This window comes from Erinaceus europaeus, chromosome 16, assembly GCF_950295315.1.
Source record: "Erinaceus europaeus chromosome 16, mEriEur2.1, whole genome shotgun sequence".
Classification (NCBI taxonomy): domain Eukaryota; kingdom Metazoa; phylum Chordata; class Mammalia; order Eulipotyphla; family Erinaceidae; genus Erinaceus; species Erinaceus europaeus.
In genome coordinates this window covers 14684645-14705885 of record NC_080177.1, presented here as the reverse complement: position 1 = coordinate 14705885, position 21241 = coordinate 14684645, and the positions used below count along the sequence as shown (strand labels likewise).

The 21241-nt window shown below is 39.7% G+C and overlaps 1 pseudogene; it reads right to left on the bottom strand.

Moving 5' to 3' along the window:
* Window positions 1-20331: 20331 nt before the first annotated feature.
* LOC103108385 (large ribosomal subunit protein eL21-like) lies at window positions 20332-20844 on the bottom strand (annotated as a pseudogene).
* Window positions 20845-21241: the final 397 nt, after the last annotated feature.

The window sequence follows — 21241 nt, the reverse complement described above, 5'->3', positions numbered from 1 at the left end:
CTCCATCTTTAAACCGCTTAAGCTGCTCTTTCCTTTTCCACACCTGTCAGGATGATCCAGCAGAGCATCGGCCTGTACCTGCATGTAGTGGCACATGTGTGTTGCAGAGCTCATATTTGTGATGGCTTCTTGGGCTTCATATTTGCTCAAGTCTCATTTTCTTACTGGCATTTACTAACTTTGCACCCTTCTCTTGCTTCTGGTGCTAAAAGAATAAGAAATTTTAATAAAGGGGTGGGGAGGGGGGTCTTCTATCACAAGTGGCACCTGTAGGATAGCTCACCACAAAGATAAACAATAATAAGTATTGGCAAGGATGTTGAGAAAAGGGAAGGAACATTTATGATAGGAATATAAATTAGTAGGATCATTAAGGAAAACATTATGGAGATTACTCAGGGTTGAAAATGGAACTTCCTGGCCAGCAAAATAGCTCACTTGGATAATGTTCTGTTTTGCTGTGTGCATGACCCAAGTTCAATACTAGTCCCCATTGTTGAAGGAAGCTTTGATGTTGTGGTCTCTCTCTCTCTCTCTCTCTCTCTCTCTCTGCCTCTCACAGAAAGAAAGGAAGAAAGGAAGAAAGGAAGAAAGAAAGAAAGAAAGAAAGAAAGAAAGAAAGAAAGAAAGAAAGAAAAAACAGAGAAAGAAACAAAGAAAAAGAAGGAAAGGAAGGAAGGAAGGAAGGAAGGGAGGGAGGGAGGGAGGAAGGAAGGGAGGAAGGAAGGAAGGAAGGAAGGAAGGAAGGAAGGAAGGAAAGAAGGGAGGGAGGAAGGGAGGGAGGGAGGGAGGGAGGGAGGGAGGGAGGGAGGAAGGAAGGAAGGAAGGAAGGGAGGAAGGGAGGGAGGGAGGGAGGGAGGGAGGGAGGGAGGGAGGAAGGAAGGGAGGGAGGGAGGGAAGGAGGGAAAAGGAACTGACATTTGAACTGGGAATCTTACCTAGATATCTATATATCTCTATCTATGAAGTAAATGAAATCATTGTCTTGTTTCTCTACAACCTACATATTCATTACAGAATTATTTATAATAACCAAGTTATGTAAATGTCCTCAGGTTTCACTCGCAGACTAACACAGCTATACACCAGAGTAGTACTCTAAAATGAAACAGAAAATGGCTGCCATTGTGATAACATGAAGGAGAAGGGGGAGGAGGAGGAGGAGGAGGAGGAGGAGGAGGAGAAGGGGAAGAAGGAGGCGGAGGAGGAGGAAGAGGAGGAGAATGAGGAGGAGGAGGAGGAGGAGGAGGAGGAGAGATGCTAAGTGAAATAAATCAGAAGTGCACAAATACTTATTTGTGAAATCTTAAAAGACTGATTTCATAGAAACAGCATACACTAGTGGTTGCCATGGACTAAGGATAGGAGAAGTGTTAGGTAAGAGGTACAAACTCCCAGTTGTATGATGAGTAGATCTGGGAGAATTTAACTCACACTGCAGTGAGTAGCTAATCATTTTATATCTTAGACTTGAATATTGTGGAGAGGAGATTCCAAATGTTCTCACCTTAGGCATAGAAAGACACACATGATAATTACTGAAGGTGCTACATGGGTTAACTAATCTTATTGTAGTAATTATTTTTAAGAACTATAGGATCAGATCATCACATTTACAATATAAACTGAATGTTATGTGACGACTATATTTCAATAAATCTGAATTAAAGCCTTGTATTCCTTTAACCTCTTCAAGTATAAAACTCTTCAAGTATAAAATTATTTATAATGTCCAGTAATTGGTAGTTTACAGAACCCACTTTGGGAAAATAACACATGAGATGCAATGCATGTGAAACTTTGAGTTAGCATCGCTCGTGCTTCTCCGTAAAAAACAGAGGTTTGAGACTAGAGAGTACAGACAGACATACCATATCTGCAGCTGCTCTCCCCACCATGAGTGTAACTTAATTACTTGCATTTTCTGTGATCATCTTTGTCAATACATTTAAGTGGGGAATTCAAATTCATAAATTCACAAATGGTTGTTCTCTGCCATGCACATTAACCTTCATTTGGGATTTGGCAGCATTAAATACATAACACAAGTGTAATGGTCTGATGACAATTAGAGAGTGGATTTTCTATTACTCCATCATCATAGACATGAACTTAAAACTCTACCTGTAGCTAACTTGAATCACTGGGTGGGAAAAGAAGTAAGAGTCAAGATCTTGGTAAAGAGGATCAAAGAGACAACCAAAGTGAGGCCACAACTTTCTTACATTTATTTAACTCTGTTGTTTGCAGAGCATCATACCAGTGTTTTCAGATGTTAATAACAAGAGGTTAGAAAAGTGAATGAGAAAGATCACACAGAGAGAGGCAGACAGCCAAAAAAGCAGACTTTATTAATAGTGAACATCAGATGGTGGCGCCCCTGGTTAAGCACACACATTACAGTGCGCGAGGACCCATGTTCAAGCCCCTGGTGCCCACCTGCTTGAAAGGGGAAAGTTTCACAAATGATGAAGCAGAGCTGCAGGTGTCTCTCTGTCTCTTTGCTTCTATACCCTCCTCTCAATTTCTTTCTATTGCTATCCAATAATAAATAAATAAAAATGTTTAAAAGAGAGCAAATCCACGAGGGATAACTCAGCACAATGGTGACAAGAAAGAGTTGTGACCTTGGGCTGGAGATGATTATAGGGTATTGCCACAATTTATGGGGTAGCAAGTACCAGGCACTTGGAGGGAAAAGGGAAGGAGCAAATTCTTTAGTCATGGGTTGGGGAAATTCCATGCAGGTCAGGCCAATTACAGGTTGAGGAAGGAAGGTGGTGACACTTCCATGATTCGTTGACTTTGCATCAGAGGATGCTAGTCTCAGGTTAAGGAAGGTTAAGGAATGTCTCCTTTACCGAAGGTGGCTCAGAGTGGAACTGGCAGGACCACCCAGGGTTCTCTGAGGAGAAAGATGCCTTGTGACAAAGGGGTGGCAATTAGGGTGTCAGAATTCTTTCCATGTGGCAGGTTTTGGCATGTCTCCTTCATAAAATATAACTAATTTCCAATGCATTGTTCACAACCTAGTTCTTTGTTCAGCACCCATCTCACTACTTGTCACAATGATTCATTAATTAGAGAAGTATTCTCTCTCTTTTATACTCAAAGACACTAAAGACTCCCCAGTAGACAGACACACAGGATCACTGGACCTATGAATAACTCAAAAGTGGAAGAAGTGGAAGGAAAGTTTTCAGGAGGCTGTGACAACAAGCGCAGAGAGTTGGGTCCATTTGGGCAGGCATCAGGGACGGGGCAAAAGTGACTGCCCCCCAATGGCTGTTGCAGGTTGTGTTTCTCCAGTGAAGGGTAGAAGCTGACCCTTCTTCTAGCGTTTGCCCTTCTTCCATAGCCAGTCAACAGCGTCAGGTTGAGCCTGATGTAAAGTTTCGAGACCTCCTTTGAATCTGGAGAGGTGGCAGTCGTTGACTATGTGGGTCATAGTCTGTCTGTAGCCGCAGGGGCAATTCGGGTTGTCTCTGGCTCCCTGTATTTGCTGCACAGATGCTCTGCTCTTCAGCTTCTCCTGTATGGTGACTTTCTGGACTTTGTTTCTGGCTGCTTACACTTGAGTCTTATTCTCTGACTTACTGTGTGATTGATTCTCTGAGCTATTTTATGTCCTTCACTAAAATTCCTTTCCTCAGGCAACACTGCTTCTGTGGTGTGCCTGACTGTTACAGCCAACTAAACTGTGAATAAACTCAGAGAAAGGACTGTGCCCCTTAGTACTGAGTCCAGAATGCATAACCTTGTGCCTGGAAGGCAGGAGGGGTTCAATCAATGCTTATTACATGAATGAGTGGAAGGATGATGTGACCAACGAGTGCACTTGCCCTTAGAGAAATGAGATCCAAATAACTAAAATAATAACTAGCAAGTTAAGACTATAACAGTATTAAGATATTACTATAATCTTAGTAATAAGTACAGAAAAGCATCAATAAATTTTAGTAAATAATACTTTTAAAAATAAATGACAGTACACGATAATATAAATCTCTTGCACAAATGACTGAGTGTAACGACATTTTAATCTAGATGGCCACGTTGTGTCAGAGTTCTAAGAAAAGAAAAGATGGTGGGAGGTGAAATACAACTGACTTCATGTTTGCGAGCCCCTAGGTCCCAGGTTCCGTCCCGTGCATTGTTGTAAGCCAGGACTAAGCAGTACTGCTGGGAAGGAAAAAAAAAAAGAAAAGATTAAGAGAAGGAAAGAGGAAGGGAGGGAGAGAGGGATAGACAGAGAAAAGAGGAATGTTGTTGATTTTTCCAGCCCCCTCCCCATCTGGTGTCTAAACTGTTGGACATAATTACCTTTATTATGGCCTCAGCAGCCTGACATTTGCTGTTGCTAATCTTGGAAGCTTTTACTAATTATTCAGACTCTAACCTCCATCAACTGAAGAGCCATGACTCATGCTAAATTATACAGCCTTCTGAACAAAGTTATCAAAGTTGAGCTGGATTGGTATATTGCACCAAGTAAAAGACTCTGGGGTATGTGTGTGGTGGGGGGGGTGATTCAAGTCCTGGAACATGATGCAGAGGAGGACCTAGTGGGAGTTGAAAGAAAATGAGGAAAACAGAGAAATGCTACACATGTACAAACTATTGTATTTTACTGTTGACTGTAAGTCACTAATCCCCCAATAAACTCATAAATAAATAAAGTTGCTTATTTAAAAAATGAACTGTAAACTAAAACCTTTAGCACTTCAATGCTTCCAATATTGAATAAAAATTAAAAGAAAAAACTGTAAACATGTATCTCACAATAGAAACTGAGCAAGAAACTTAGACTCGAGATTCTGTATAGACTATTGAGAATTGCTGCATACCTGTGCGATTCCCTTCTCTTTTACGTTAATTAGACAGATTCAAACTAATATAGCAATTGGCTCCAGCAACCCTACCTCTGTATTCCAACCAGAAAATTTGGGGTGACCATTAAGCAAACAGCACCTCAGTTCTCTAGGCTAGAAAATATCAAGACAGAAAGACAAGAAAGGGATATGGAGAGATTTGCTCTTTTAAATTGTAGATAACAGCAAGTGTTGCACAGAAAGAAAGTTTTGTTATCCTCCTTATTGTCTTAATCTTGACAGTAGACAAAAAGAAAAACTATACACTCACACTTTTCTTCAGGTTTTTCTTTTTCTTTTTCTTTCACCACGCAAAAGATAAAGAGCTATAAGGCAGGAAATGTGTGTATAAATACACTGTGTTCACTTTGGACTTGAATTCAAAAAAATCAATGGGCGTAACTTTGTTCCTACTAGACTAGGCTGAAAGGTGTTTTAGTTAAGCAATTTCTCAGGCTTGTTCTACATGTAAATGTCTTAGATTACTATCTATTTCGAGAAATAGAGAAATGAAAGAAGGAAAAGGCTTACTGCTATCTCCTCACATGGCTGACAGTCAATTTTCTACTATGCTTTTCATTTTAAAATGTTCTTATTGAGCCAGTTTCCAACACATTGACTTGGGAGAGCTATTACATTCAAACATGCTCTGTGCTGGCAAACTGCATTTTGGAGTCACCAAGACTCCCTGGATGCTTTACCATCAAGTGACTCCATTCGTTTACACCCCTATAGTTCCTTACTTATGAATGGATGCAGGACCACATGGTCTTAAATTCTAGAAGTCGTTAAAGACACTGAGAAGTGACAAAGGTGTCTAGGTGGTGGTGCACACTTTGCCATGCACAGGGATGCAGGTTCAAGCCCCAGTTCCCCAACCTGTAGGGGGGACGCTTTATGAGTGATGAAGTAGGTCTATAGGTGTCTCTCTTTCTCCTTCCCCTCAATTTCTCTCTGTCCTATCCAATTAAAAAAAAAAGCAGAGGGAAAGAAAAACTAAAAAGGGAAAAATGGCCACCAGAAATGGTGGATTCCTAATGTTGCACGAGCCCCAGCAATAACCCTGGTGGCAGAAAAATAAAAACAAAAATAAATAGCAAGGAGTTCATATTAAGAGTGAAATGGGCCCATAACCCTGGTGGCAGGAAAATAAATAAGTAAATAAATAAGAAATGGCAAAAGTTCATATTAAGAGTGAAATAGACCCATAGCACTACTTACGCTGATGCTCAAGCTATACAATTCTTCCCTGGACTTCTGTGGATTCTTCAGATTTTAAGAAATCTCAGGGTGGTAAGCAATTCTTGGTTTAAATGTTTTAATGTTATTTGGGGAGCATGTCTTATTCTAAGTGCAGAATAGAAGGCTAGACATCAAGGAACAGCGAAAAGCAGCACAGATTCCCAATTTGATTGGTGAATCAAACAACTCACAGAGAATTTCAAATAATAATAATGATCCTGGGAGGTGGTGCAGTGGATAAAGCATTGGACTGACAAGTAAGAGGTCCTGTGTTTAATCCCCAGCAGCACCTGTAACAGGGTAATAATGTGGTTCTTTCTCTTTCTCCTCTTATCTTTCTCATAAATAAATAGATAAATAAATAAAATCGTAAAGAAAAAAAGAATTTCAAATAACAAACCAGGCTGACTAGAGCAGGGGAGCAAGGCTTTATTCTATTAGAAATGGCAGTTGCTTTCTCCAGACTCCCTTTTGCCCATTCCATGCATCCATTCTCCAGATTTTCTCTTTTTTAATTTATTATTTTAAAACTTTTATTTATTTATTATTATTGTTGTTGTTGTTGTTATCATCATTATTTTACCAGAGCACTGCTCAGCTCTGGCTTATAGTCACGCACAGGATTGAACCTGGGCCTTTGGAGCCTCTGTCATGAGAGTTTCTTTGGATAACCATTATGCTATCTTTGTCCACCCTCATTCTCCAGATTTTCTATATTGCACTTCTAATAAGTTTCTATTTGTCACTGTCATTAGAACTCTGGTCTCAGGAGTCGGCGGTAGCGCATCGGGTTAAGCGCATGTGGCGCAAAGCTCAAGGACCAGTGTAAGGATCCGGGTTCCAGCCCCCGGCTCCCCACCTGCAGGGGAGTCGCTTCACAGGCAGTGAAGGAAATCTGCAGGTGTCTGTCTTTCTCTCCCTCTCTCTGTCTTCTTCTCCTCTCCCCATTTCTCTCTGTCTTATCCAACAATGACGACATCATCAACAACAATAATAATAACTACAACAACAATTCTTCTTCTAGCGTTTGCCCTTCTTCCGTAGCCAGTCAACAGCGTCAGGTTGAGCCTGATGTAAAGTTTCGAGACCTCCTTTGAATCTGGAGAGGTGGCAGTCGTTGACTATGTGGGTCATAGTCTGTCTGTAGCCGCAGGGGCAGTTCGGGTCGTCTCTGGCTCCCCAGCGATGGAACACAGCTGCGCACCGGCCATGGCCTGTTCCATAGCGATTGAGGAGGGCCCAATCATAACGTGCTAGGTCAAAGCCGGGTTGACGCTTGCAGGGGTCTGTGATGAGGTGTTTGTTCTTTACCTCAGCTGACTGCCAACAACAATAAAAACCACCAAGGGCAACAAAAGAGAAAATAAATAATTTTAAAAAATTAAAAAAAAAGAACTCTGGTCTCTACAGGCACGTGCAGAGAACCATAGCCATGCCTAGGAGTCTGCATGGACAACACATCTCTGCTGGGAGAGGCCAAGGGCCAGTGACTGACTGGTTTGTAAGCAGAAAAGTCCACCCCACTTGAATTTAGCAGGGCGAATCTGAGGTGCCATTTGTATTCCAGAGCTAGTCTAGAGGTGAGGTGTGTCTCTTCTTTAGATGCTCCCTGTTCCTGTTCTACTTTCCCCACTTTTTTTTTTTTCATTTTTTCCTGAGAACACTTCTTAAGTCAGGAGACCTAGTCACTGGGATTGTTTCTAAAGAATCTGAACTAATATACATTATGGAGGAGTCACAAAGTACTTCTACCTGGAGGAGAAATAGTATTGAGAGTGGAAATGAGGAGAAAAAAAAAAACCCTACAAGATAATGCCGTAAGCACTCATTTTAGGTTTACAGACCTAAGTGGCAAACGATGGATACCAGGTGACCTAGAAAGACTCCCTTCCATCATCAAAACAGCAAAGACAGAGAGCTTGCTCTTCAGCCAACAAAGGTGAATTAAAAGTCTCTAGATTTTTATGATCCATATACCTGAGAGGAAATGCTGAAAAGAAATGTTCATTTAAAAAATAACAGCAATCCTTACTATTTAATTTTTTTAAATATTTATTATTTTCCCTTTTGTTGCCCTAGTTTTTTTATTGTTGTTGTTGTTATTGATGTCATCATTATTGGATAGGATAAAGAAGGGGAAGATAGAGAGGGGGAGAGAAAGATAGACACTTGCAGATCTGCTTCACCGCTTGTGAAGCAACTACTCTGCAGGTGGGGAGCCAGGGGCTCGAACCCGGATCCCTATGCCGGTCCTTACGCTTTGCTCCACCTGCACTTAACCTGCTGCACTACCGCCCGAGACTCCCACTATATTTAATTTTTTAAAGGCCCATAAGGACCTTGGCCGGGGCCCCCTAGATGCATTTCCAGTGTTCTATTTATTTTCCTCCACGTATGTATTTGATTATTCCTTCCTTGAGCTTCTTGCCACTATCTGAACATACTATTTTTTTTTTCTTTTTTCTAAGTAGAGTAATTTTTTTCTCATTTTCTATTGATTCAGCACTGGTTTGCAATAATACAGGATTTTAGGACTAGAGTTTCACACTTAATGAGATATGTGCCTACAACTCACCACACCCACAACCAAAGGTCTTCTGTCTCCACACCAAATGGAACCCTGTACCTCCCCCTTCTTACTTACCCCTCTACTCTTTCCTCTGGTAGATATCATAGTTTTCAGAGCATGAGTCATATTGGTTATTAATATTTTACCTTTTTTAAAAAAATATTTTATTTATTTATTAATGAGAGGAATAGGAGGAGAGAGAAAGAACCAGCCACTCTGGTACATGTGCTGCTGGCGCTGGAACTCAGAATCTCATGCTTAAGAGATTTAACCCTTTATCCACTGCGCCACCTCCCTGATATCTTCTTCTTCTTCTTTTTTTTTTTTTGCAAGTTTACTTCGAACATAATGTATTATTCAATACTCTTTTACTTTCCTCTACTTTTTCTTGAAATGCCCACCACCCCATTCTCAGCCCAATACACCTGTTCCCATTTTAACATCCAGCTTGAATTTCATATTCTCAGCAACATGATCCTACATTTTCAGGCAGTTTACAATTGTTGTCTCTGTTTTGACTATATTGGGATATACCTTCAGTATAGCACTTGGAAGCTTGACAGCCAAGCAGGTCCCAGGGTTCTAAAGAAATGTGATTATTTTTGGTTGTTTAAAGAGGTTGGAAAAAAATTAAAAAGAAATGTGATTATTTCATCTTTTTATCCTCCCCATTGTAGTTCCTGACTAGCATTCTAGCTCTCCATAATTGTATGTGGCTTAGAAATGAATTGAGTAAATTTAGACTAATAAGTTAGAATCCAAGTGCAAAAGGTCTTGGAGATAGTAAAATCACATGAATGCTAGTAAAAATATAGGGCAGAACTTTTAGAATTCTTCAATTACAGGAATGAAAATTTGTGTTAAATGTCTGATCCAGTAATACAAGCATCACTATTTGCTCCCAGCCTCTTCAGCATTTTTTCTAATTTTTTACTAGTGATTTAATAATGATCAACAAGATTGTGGTATAGGAGGGGTACAGTTCCACACAATTCCAACCACCAGAGTTCCACTTCCCATCCCCTCCATTAGAAGCCTCCCTATTCTTTATCCCTCTGGGAGTATGGGCCAAAGATCTTTATGGGGTGCAGAAGGTAGAAGGTCTGGCTTCTGTAATTACTTCTCCACTGGACATGGATGTTGACAGGTCAATCCATATTCCCAATCTGTCTCTATCTTTCCCTAGTGGGGTAGATCTTTGAGGATGTGGGTTCCAAAACAAATTGGTGAGGTTGCCTGCCCAGGGAAGTCAGGTTGGTGTCTTGGTAACATCTGCAACTTGGTGGCTGAAAAGTATTAAATTATAAAGCAGAACAAATAGTATAATAATCAGGAAGCTAAATATAAGGACATAGCGGATGAGATTGGGAGTCTTCAAGTATTGTCCGGGGAGATCTCGGCTTCTGTTTTTTCTTTTTATTTTATTTTATTTATTTTTATTTTAAAAAAAGGAGACATTAACAAAACCATAGGATAAGAGGGGTACAACTCCACACAATTCCTACTACCAGATCTCCGTATCCCATCCCCACCCCTGATAGCTTCCCTATTCTTTATCCCCCTGGGAATATGGACCCAAGGTCATTGTGGGATGCAGAAGGTGGAAGGTCTGACTTCTGTAATTGCTTCCCCACTGAACATGGGCATTGACTGGTCGATCCATATTCCCAGCCTGCCTCTCACTTTCCCTAGTGGGTATTTAGGCTTCTATTGACAATTTTTTTATGCCTTCTTATATCAGGGATATAGCTGGTAAGGATCAAACCTGGGATCTTATGTTTGTGAATATCTATGGCCTGCTCACTAAGTCAACTCCCAGACACTAAAACTTATTTCCAGCTTGGACCAGGTCATATTACACACAGTAGAGCATGTGTGTTACAGTATTCAAGGAACCATATTCAAGCCCCAGGTGCCCATCTGCAGGAGGAGACAGAGGAGGAGGAGGAGAGGAAAAATGAGGGAGGAGAAGAGTGAAGATTCTAGTCAGGCAAAATAGTTCACTTGGATAGTGCACTAAGCCATGTACATATCTCAAGTTAAAGCCTAGTCCTCACTGCATCCAGTGCTATGATTCTCCCCTTCTCTCTCTCTCTCTCTCTCTCTCTCTCTCTCTCCATTCCCAAGCCTTCTTTTAATAGAATATATTTTAATTTCCAAAATAACCTCCAACTGTTAGGCTCCAACTGCCTTCGAGAACAGATGAGAAATTCTAGTTGTGCTCATTCCAGTCAGGAAAATATTCAAGAGGTCTCACATCAACAAGCCTCAGAGTTCTTTTGCTCAACTTCTTCAAATGTCCCCAATTTATTTGGTCATATTCACCAAACTTTTTTATTTTATTTATTTATTTATTTATGAGAGGGATAGGAGGAGAGAGAAAGAAACAGATATCACTCTAGTACATTTGCTGCCAGGGACTGAACTCAGTATCTCAGGACTGAGAGTCCAGTGCTCTATCCACTATGCCACCTCACAGACCCCCCTAAACCAAACTTTGTAACAATGAATAGAAATATGCCTAGACATTTTCAGGATCATTCACCCCAAGAAACGAATACATATTCTACTCAAGTCCATGAGGGTCATTCTCAAGGATAGACCATATGTTAGACCAAAAAGATAGCATCAGCAAATTCAAGAGCATTGAAATCATCCCAGGCATCTTCTCAGACCCAGTAGAAATAAACTAATACTTAACAATAAACAAAATATTAGTAACAGTCCTGAAATGTGGAAACTCAACAGTACACTACTTAACAACTACTGGGTCAAAGAGGAAATCAAGGAAAAAAATCAAAATGTTTTGAGAGTTCAATGAAAATGAAGACACAAGCTATCAAAATATTTGAGACACAGCTAAGGAAATACTGAGAGGGAAGTTCATAGCCATACAAGCATACATTAGGAAACAAGAAAAAGCTCAAATACACAACCTGATTGAATACCTCAAAGAGCTAGAGGAAGAAGAACAAAGGAACCCTAAAGCAACCAGAAGGACAGAAATCACCAAAGTTAGGGCAGAAATCAATAACATTGAAAATAGGAAACCATACAAAACATCAATGATAGTAAATATCGGTTCTTCAAAAGAGTAAACAAAATTAACAAACCTCTAACCAGACTCACAAAACAAAAAAGGGATAAGATCCAAATAAATCGGATACTAAATGAAAGAGGAGATATCACAACAGACACCACAGAAATTCAACATACCATGTGAGGCTTCTGAACAACTATATGCCACCAAGCTAGAGAACCTGGAAGAAATGGACAATTTTCTAGATACCTACGAACTTCCAAAATTAAATAGAGAGAAACTAGATAATATGAACAGGTCCATCACAGCTCATGAAATTGAAACAGTTATCAAAAACCTTCCCAAGGATAAAAGTCCTAGACCAGATGGTTTTACAAATGAATTCTACAAAACCTTCAAGGAAGAGTTAATACTTCTCCTTTGAAAAGTCTTCCAGAAGACTGAAGACACTGGAATACTCCCTTTCAGCTTCTATGAAGCCAACATCACTCTGATACCAAAAGCACACAGGGACACAACCAAAAAAGAAAACTACAGAACAATATCTCTGATGAACATAGATGCTAAAATAATCGAACAAAATTCTAGGCAACTGGATACAGCAGTATATTAAAAAAATTGTTTATCAGGACCAAGTGGGGTTTATCCCAGGCATGCAAGGTTAGTTTAATATATGTAAATCAATCAACGTGATTCACCACACCAATAAACGCCGGGCCAAAAACCACATGGTCATATAAATAGATGCAGACAAAGCCTTTGACAAAATACAACATCCCTTTATGATCAAAACACTACAAAAAATGGGAATAGATGGAAAATTCCTGGAGATAGTGGAGTCTCTATATAGCAAACCTACAGCCAACATCATACTCAATGGTGAAAAACTGGAAGCATTTCCCCTCAGATCAGGTACTAGACAGGGCTGCCCACTATCACCATTACTATTCAACATAGTGTTGGAAGTTCTTGCCATAGCAATCAGGCAGGAGCAAGGAATTCAAGGGATACAGATTGGAAGATAAGAAGTAGTCAAACTCTCCCTATTTGCAGATAACATGATAGCATACATAAAAAAAAAAAATCTAAGGAAGTGGAGAAGTGGTCTGGGATGTGGCACAGTGAGTTGAGTGTTGAACTCTCAAGCATAAGGTCCTGAGTTTGATAGCTGGCAGCACATGCACCAGAGTGATGTCTCATTCTTTCTCTCTCTCCTCCTATCTTTCTCATGAAAAAATAAATAAAAACTTAAAAAAAAAAACTAAAGAATCCAGTAAGAAGCTAATGGAAATTATCAGGCAATACAGAAAGGTGTCAAGCTACAAAATTAACATGCAAAAGTCAGTGGCATTTCTTTATGCAAACACTAATCTAGAAGAAGATGAAATCCAGAAATCAATTCCTTTTACAATAACAACAAAAACAGTAAAATATCTAGGAATAAACCTAACCAAAGAAGTGAAAGACTTGTATACTGAAAATTATGAGTCACTACTCAATGAAGTAGAAAAAGACACAAAGAAGTGGAAAGATATTCCATGTTCATGGTTGGAAAATTTAGCATCATTGAAATGAATACACTACCCAGAGCCATGTGCAAATTTAATGCTATCCCCATCAAGATCCCAACCACATTTTTTTAGGAGAATAGAACAAATGTTACAAATGTTTATCTGGAACTAGAAAAGATCTAGATTTTTCCAAAACAATCTTGACAAGAAAGAACAAAGCTGTAGGCAGCACATTCCCAGATCTCTAATTGTATTGTAGGGCCATTGTAATCAAAACTACTTGGTACTGGAACATGAATAGACACACTGACCAGTGGAATAGAATTGAGAGCTGAGAAGTAAGCCCCCACACCTACAGTCATCTAATCTTTGGCAAAAGTGCCCCTTACAGAATGGGAGATCTTTACATGCATACATCAGACAAGATTTTAATAACCAAAATATATAAAGAGCTTGCCAAACTCAACAAAAAGAAAACAAATGACCCCATACAAAAATGGAGAGAGGACATGGACAGAATATTTACCACAGAAGAGATCCAAAAGGCCATGAAACATGAAAAAAATAATCCAAGTCTCTAATTGTCAGAGAAATGGAAATAAAGAAAATAATGAGATATCACTTCACTCCTGTGAGAATGTCATACATCAGAAAAAGTAGCACCAATTAATGCTGGAGAGGTTGTGGGGTCAAAGGAACCTTCCTACACTGCTGGTGGGAATGTAAATTGGTCCAACCTCTGTGGAGAACAGTCTGGAGAACTCTCAGAAGGCTAGAAATGGACCTACCCTATGACCCTGCAATTCCTCTCCTGGGAATAAATCCTAAGGAACCCAACACATCCATCCAAAAAGATTTGTGTACACATATGTTTACAATTTGTAATTGCCAAAACCTGGAAGCAACCCAGGTGTCCAACAAGAGATGAGTGGCTGAGTAAGTTGTGATATATATATATATATATATATATATATATATATATATATATATATATATATATATATATATCCAATGGAATACTACTCAGCTATTAAAAACAGTGACTTTACCATTTTCAGTCGATCTTGGATGAAGCTTGAGGAAATCATGTTAATTGAAATAAATCGGAAACAGAAGGATGAATATGGGATGATCTCAGTCTCAAGCAGAAGTTCAAAAACAAGATCAGAAGGGAAAACACTAAGCAGAATTTGGGACTGGAGTACTAAGTGTATTGCACCAAAGTAAAGATTCTGGGGTGAGTGGGGTGGGGGAGAGTATAGGTCCTGGAAAAGGATGATAAAGGACCTAGTGGGGGTTGTATTGTTATGTATAAAAGTGAGAAATGTTATACATGTAAAAACTATTGCATTTGTTGCCAACTATAATACATTAATCCCCCAATAAAGGAAAATTATACATATATATATACATATATATATGAAATATGCCTAGACCTGAATTTCTCTTTTCCCTTAGTCTGTTCTCCTGGTCAGTTCCCATTACTAACAGTTCCATTTTAATCATTCAAGCTTGAAAGCTGAAAAACTAATATTTGCAGACCTCTATTCTTTGTTTTCTATATCCAGTGTATTACCAGTTCATTTTTTTATCTCAAATGTCTCTCAATATGGACTCCTTTCCCTTTTACTTGGTTGAGCTATTCAAAATCCTGCTATCTACTAAATGAGAATTATAAACCCTACTAGTAAGTCTATTGCAGGCCAATACTAATTCATAATCTTCATTGAAAATATTTATTAGTTTGTTTTTGTAAATTTTATTGATTTTTTAGGGTCCTATCCTATGTTGTCATTAATCTCTATCACCTAGGTCCAAATAGAGCAACATGGGATGGTTGGGGACTTTCAACATATGGTGGAGACACAGAACAGGTCACAACACTTTATATAGCAGACATACTGAATATTTTTCATAATGTCATCTCAGATTATATTTATGGGATAAAAAAAAATTCAGAGGGGCCAGATGGTGACATACCTGGTTGAGAGAGAATGTTACGGTGCACTCCGGCTCAAGGCCCTGGTCCCCACCTGCAGGGGAACATCTTGTGAGTAGTGAGACAGTGCTGCAGATATCTGTCTCTCTCCCTCTCTATCTCCCCTTCCCTCTCAATTTCTGACTGTCCCTATCAAATAAATACAGGTAATTTTAAAAGATTTAATTAGAAAAAAATAATTCATGCTATAACCATATTTTCTTATTCTAGTTACTATTTCTGTATTTTTAATTCACTATTTATAAAGAAGAGAGACCTGAACATCACTCTGTTTATAGGTGGTCAGGATTAAACCTGGGATCTCATGTGTGTGACTATCTATGGTCTGCCTCACTAAGTCAACTCCCAGACACTAAAACTTGTTTCCAGTTGAGGCCAGGATGCAACACGCAGAGTAGAGCGTGTGTGTTAGTGTTCAAGGAGCCATGTTCAAGCCCCAGGTGGCCATCTACAGCGGGAAAGATTCATAAGCAGGGAAGCTGTGTGTCTCGCTTTCCCTCTCTGCCTTCTCCTTCCCTCTTAATTTCTCTCCCTCTACCCAAAATAAAATTTTTAAAAAGTGAACATTTTTAAAGACTGTTTCTACTGTTGTTGGTGGGAGGGCAGATATAGTTATTTCTGGGATTTATCTCTTACTTCCTTGTTAACAGAGTGGGATCCTATCAAATTTCTGGCAAATGTAGGGAAGAGTAAGTCACTAGGGATATCTGATTCCTGATCTCTCTTTATTCACCCAAACTCATCCCCTCAGTGTCTCAGTCCTAATGCAAATGTGTCCTGGACCTAGGTTTAACAAGGAGGTGGTTGGGGAGAGGACATATAGGAGAAAAAATTAAGACTGAAACAATGATATTAGCACACGAAGCAGAGGTGGTGTATTTGACATAACTATCAAATGTCAGAGATGGAAAGGCTTAGAGTGCTCTTCTGCATTACTGTGATGGTTTTGCTGATGAAGACAGTGAGGTCGGGCCTGGGTGGTGGCACACCTGGTGAGTGCACATGTTACAATGAGAAAGGACCCAGGATTGAGCCCTCTATCCCCACCTGCAGGGGAAAAGCTTTACCAGTGGTGAAGCAGTGTTGCAAGTGTCCCTCTGTCTCTCTCCCTCTAAATCTCCCCCTTTCCTCTTGATTTCTGGCTGTTTCTAGTCAACAAATAAATAAAGATAATAAGAAATTTAAAAAGACAAGAGGTCCTGGGAGGTGATGTAACTCATGCCAAATCCCTTATCAACTTAGAGTAGAAGTCACATATGTTCATAATGTCATGTTCCCTCTTAATAGAATGTAGGGGGCCAGGCGGTAGTGTGCAGCAGGTTAAGCACACATGGTGCAAAGCATAAGAACCATTGTAAGTTCAAGCCTCCGCTCCCTACATGCAGGGATGTCGCTTCACAGGTGGTGAAGCAGGTCTGCAGGTGTCTATCTTTCTCTTCCCCTCTCTGTCTTCCCCTCTTCTCTAGATTTCTCTCTGTGCTATCCAGCAATAACAATAGCAATAACAATAATGATAACAACAGCAAATATAAACAACAAGGGCAACAAAAAGGAAAAAGAGCCTCCAGGGGCAGTGGATTCGTAGTGCAGGCACTGAGCCCAAAAAATAACCCTGGAGGCAAAATAATAATAATAATAATAATAATAATAATAATAATAATAATAATAGAATGCAGTTCACTTGACAATACATGCAAACTTAGTAAATATAAGAAACTATGCTAGGAGTGCGAGGTGGTGGCACAACTTCAAGAACACACATATTACACACAATGCACTAGGACCTGGGTTCAAAACACCAGTCTCTGTCTATGGGTAGGGGGGCGCTTAACAAGCAGTGAAGCAGTGCTGCCGGTATCTCTCTTTCTCTCGAGCTCTTTATCTCCCCCTTCCATCTCAATTTCTCTGTTTCTATCAAATGCATAAATAAATAAAATATATACTTAAAAAATACTATACTAGGCCCCATAAGTACTCTAAGAACATACAAGACATGGTGTCTTAAAACCCCAAGGGCTCAGTGAAATGAGCTCATGCGTCTTGATAATCTATTTTCAGAAGTGTCTTGTGGGGAAAAATAGAAAGAAGGCAGAGCATGAACACCTTAAAAGATTTGTTTCTGTGTAGCCGTTTCAATAACAGAAAAAATACACTTCGTTCCTCCCTCAAGCCACCTAAAGTAAGAAAGCATTTCTGGAGGCTGTGATGACAGTTTGGTAAAGTGTCAGTTCTACTAAGATGAGGGAGACCTGGGCTAAGGAGATCCAGAGTGGTGACACACTAGACTTGATTGCTTGTATCAACATTGTAGGGAAATTAAGATTAAAGAAAAAAACTGTCATTTTAGGACTGTGGAGAGAGAGAGAGAATGTTCAACCTGTTCGGAGCACCAGTGTGTGCGTGAAACTCCAGAGAACAGATTTAATCCCAGGCAGCACCTCAGGGTAAAGCCAGGGAATGTTCTATTCCTCTTTTCTCCCCTTTCAGTCTCGGTGATGTCTCACTTGTCTTTCACTCTAGCTCGGTCTTGTTCACTCCCCTTACAGAGATAGTAACTGCCTCTGAATTTGTTGGCGTTGTGTTGTTGTTGTTGTTGTTTTGGTTTTGTTTGGTTGATTGGTTGGTGGTTTTTTGGTTGTTGTTGTTTGTTTTGCCTCCAAAGTTATCTCTGGGGCTAGATGCTTGCACTATGAGTCCACTGCTCCTGTGGCCATTTTTTTTTTCATTTTTATTGTTTTCTTGTTGGACAGGACAGAGAGAAATTGAGAGAAAGGAGGGTAAAGACAGAGAGGGGGAGAAAAAGACACCTGCAGACCTGCTTCATCGCTTGTGAAGCGACCCCACCCTACAGGTGGGGAGCCAGGGGCTCAAACTGGGATCTTTAAACTGATCCTTGCACTTCACACCATGTGCACTTAACCTGGTCTGCCACTGCTCATCCCCCTTAACACAATCTTTTTCAAGGCCAGCATACAACCTAGGGCTTCCTGCATACAAGCCCGGTGATGCTCTTCCCAGTGAGATAGCTCTCTATCCCTTCGTGCCCATCACTGGTAGCATGTCAGTGATGTGGATAGTATATCAGTGATGTATATATATATAGTATCACCTTCCTAATGCTATTGTGCTGTTCAAAAGGATCCGGTGGTTTTCCAATGCCTACTTGTTGAGTCAGTGAAAATAATTATTACCATTCATTACTCTCCTGTGACTATTTCTAATAAGCAAGAAATAGGAGTGGACATGGGTTTGGCCCACTCCAGGCACTGTTCACATAATCAGCTGTCTTTTTGAGGTACTTGCCTAAAACAGAAGATGAAGAATAAAGGGAGCCCCACCCCACCGGCATTAAAGCATGCTTCAGTGTTCTTGTTTCTTTCCCTCTTTATTTTTGCCTTACTGTCTCTAGCTAAAGGAAGGAAAGAAAGATTTAAAAAAAATGAAAAGAATAAAGGAAGAGTGAGGGGGGAGGAAAAGGGAGGGACAGGAAGGATATAAAAGAGAAGGGAAGGAATGAGGGGTGTGTGTTTGGGCGGTGGGGAGGGGACAAGAGAAATTCACCACAGAATAACGCACAATTGCTTCTTTCCAGATTGCTTCTTTCCCTGTTTCCTTTTGTCAACATCTGGTGTTCTCTTTTAGTGTAAGGTTGATAAGAAAAAAAAAAAAAAATCCAAGTCAAGAAAACAGTGGAAGTAAAACTCAAGAAACTTAAGAAAAACACAATATTCTTCTTGATTTTTATGTTTTCTTGGAAGATATTAACCCAAAAGTTCCTTACCCCTGCCCCTCTCTCTACTCTAATTTAGAGAGGGGAGATAGAAAGATATTTGTTTGTGACTCTTCCCTTGCATATAAAAACATCCTGTATATTTGAACTCTATGTCTCAGATGTGCTACATAACTTTTTTTCTCTCCTTTCATGATTTTCTTCCTGTCACTTTTGCTTATGTGTTTATTAGCATGTCAAAGACGATATTGAGACTGAGAAATGTAAGCCTGCATTTAAGGTGCTGTACTGACATAAGATATAGAAAGTAAGTAACTTTCAAACTAGCAAACAAGCTTTCTCAACTCATATGCCTTTAAGAGTAAATGCAGGGAGTCGGGTGGTAGCACAGTGGGTTAAGTGCATGTGGCACAAAGCTCAGGGAACAGCATAAGGATCCCGGTTCGAGCCCCCGGATTCCCACCTGTCAGGGAGTCGCTTCACAAGTGGTGAAGCAGGTCTACAGGTGTCTATCTTTCTCTTCCCCTCCTCTCTCCATTTCTCTCTGTCCTGTCTAACAATGATGACATCAATAACAACAACAATAATTACAACAACAATGGCAACAAAAGGGAAAATAAATAAATATAAAATTTAAAAAATAAATAAATAGTGAATGCAGAGGCAAAATTGAGAGACTGAAACTGATGACCAATATATCCTTCAACCAAAATAATTTTGCTTTGGAGAAGGAACAAGTAATAGCTGCTACATATTTTAATATTAGGCTTGGCTCTTTAAGTCACCCTGCAGAAAATCCATTGGGATGTAGACCCTAATGTGAAGGAGTTGAGTTAAGGTCTTTTAATTAAATTTAAAGATCTTCTTACCCACAGGAAAAGGCATAATTAGCCATTGTATAATGTGTTTGACCTGAAGATGCTTGAATCAGCAGATAATTGAATGTATTAAGAGAAGTAGCAAGTTCTAACTATTATGAGACTTAAGTTGTTAGAGTAGGAGGAAAAAGAAGTTACTCATTATTTGTTCAAGGAAATTATATAAATGTTGAAGGGAGGAGGAATAGCCAATTACCAACCTACTCGGACCTAAATTCTGTATCTTCACATGGTGGCTTTCAGGAAGAAAATTGGACAGCGCAGGACTTGAGTCTTTGTTGTTATTCTCACACAGTATCTCCATGTGACTGCCAAATATATTACTACTAAAAAGTAGAGTGACATACTCAGAGCAGCAGAATTTAGCAGCTGGACTGATGCCTGCATTCCAGATTAACTCTGATATACTGAGCTTTAGTATGTTGTGATGGTGCTTACATAAATTTGACTAAGATATTGCCTCCTTTTTTATAGTTCTGATATTGTATGAAGTTTTTATATTGATCATGCCATGAATTCATAGGGAATGGGTTCCAGCAGCTCTGGTTCCTTTCCATTGGTTCTCACAAAGTGTGCTTCTCGGGGTGGAGCAGGCTGGCGCTTCAGCTGAACCCAAGTCCCCTTCTCTTTGGCTTCCTTTTTTTTCTGATCATTTTCCTTCACACGTTTCAAGAAGCTGTCTCTGCTCTTAGAGTGCTTAATATGCTCAATACGAACACTAATTCTCTTGGCAAGAATCTTGCCCTTGACTTTCTGTTTACAACAATACCAACAGCATGCTGGGTAACGTTGTAGACTCTTCCAGTTTTGCCATGGTAACATTTGTGGGGCATTCCTTTTTGAACAGTGCCCATTCCCTTTCTATCTACAATATCACCTTTCTTATAGAACTGCATATATGTGGCCAAAGGAACAACTCCATGTTTTCTAAAAGGCCTAGAGAACATACAGCGGGTCCCTCTCCTCTTCCCCTTTGTGTTAGTCATTTTGACGATTTACTGGAAGATGGCTGCTGCAGCCAAAAGGTATTGTCTCCTTTTAAGAAAAAACAACCAGTCTGTCAGTACCTAAGATATAGTTATTTGTAAATAGCATGAAATGACATAAATCATCATGGTAAGGTCTTATATGGTACAGCAAATCCTAACCATGGGGTTTTCAAAGTAAAACAAGCTCCCAAATAACTTAGTTATAATAGTAATTATCTGCTGTCCTCTTAAACTCTAAGACAGCAAGGAACCTTCCCCATTCTCTTTAAAATCCATTATTTCTCACAGTCTTGGAGACTCTGGGACTTTGATTGTACTTCTTTAGTGTTCTCTTGATTCCCTATCATGTGAGACTACATCTGCTGACCTCAACCAGATCAATGCAACCAGTGCCACAACCTTGGTATCCAGA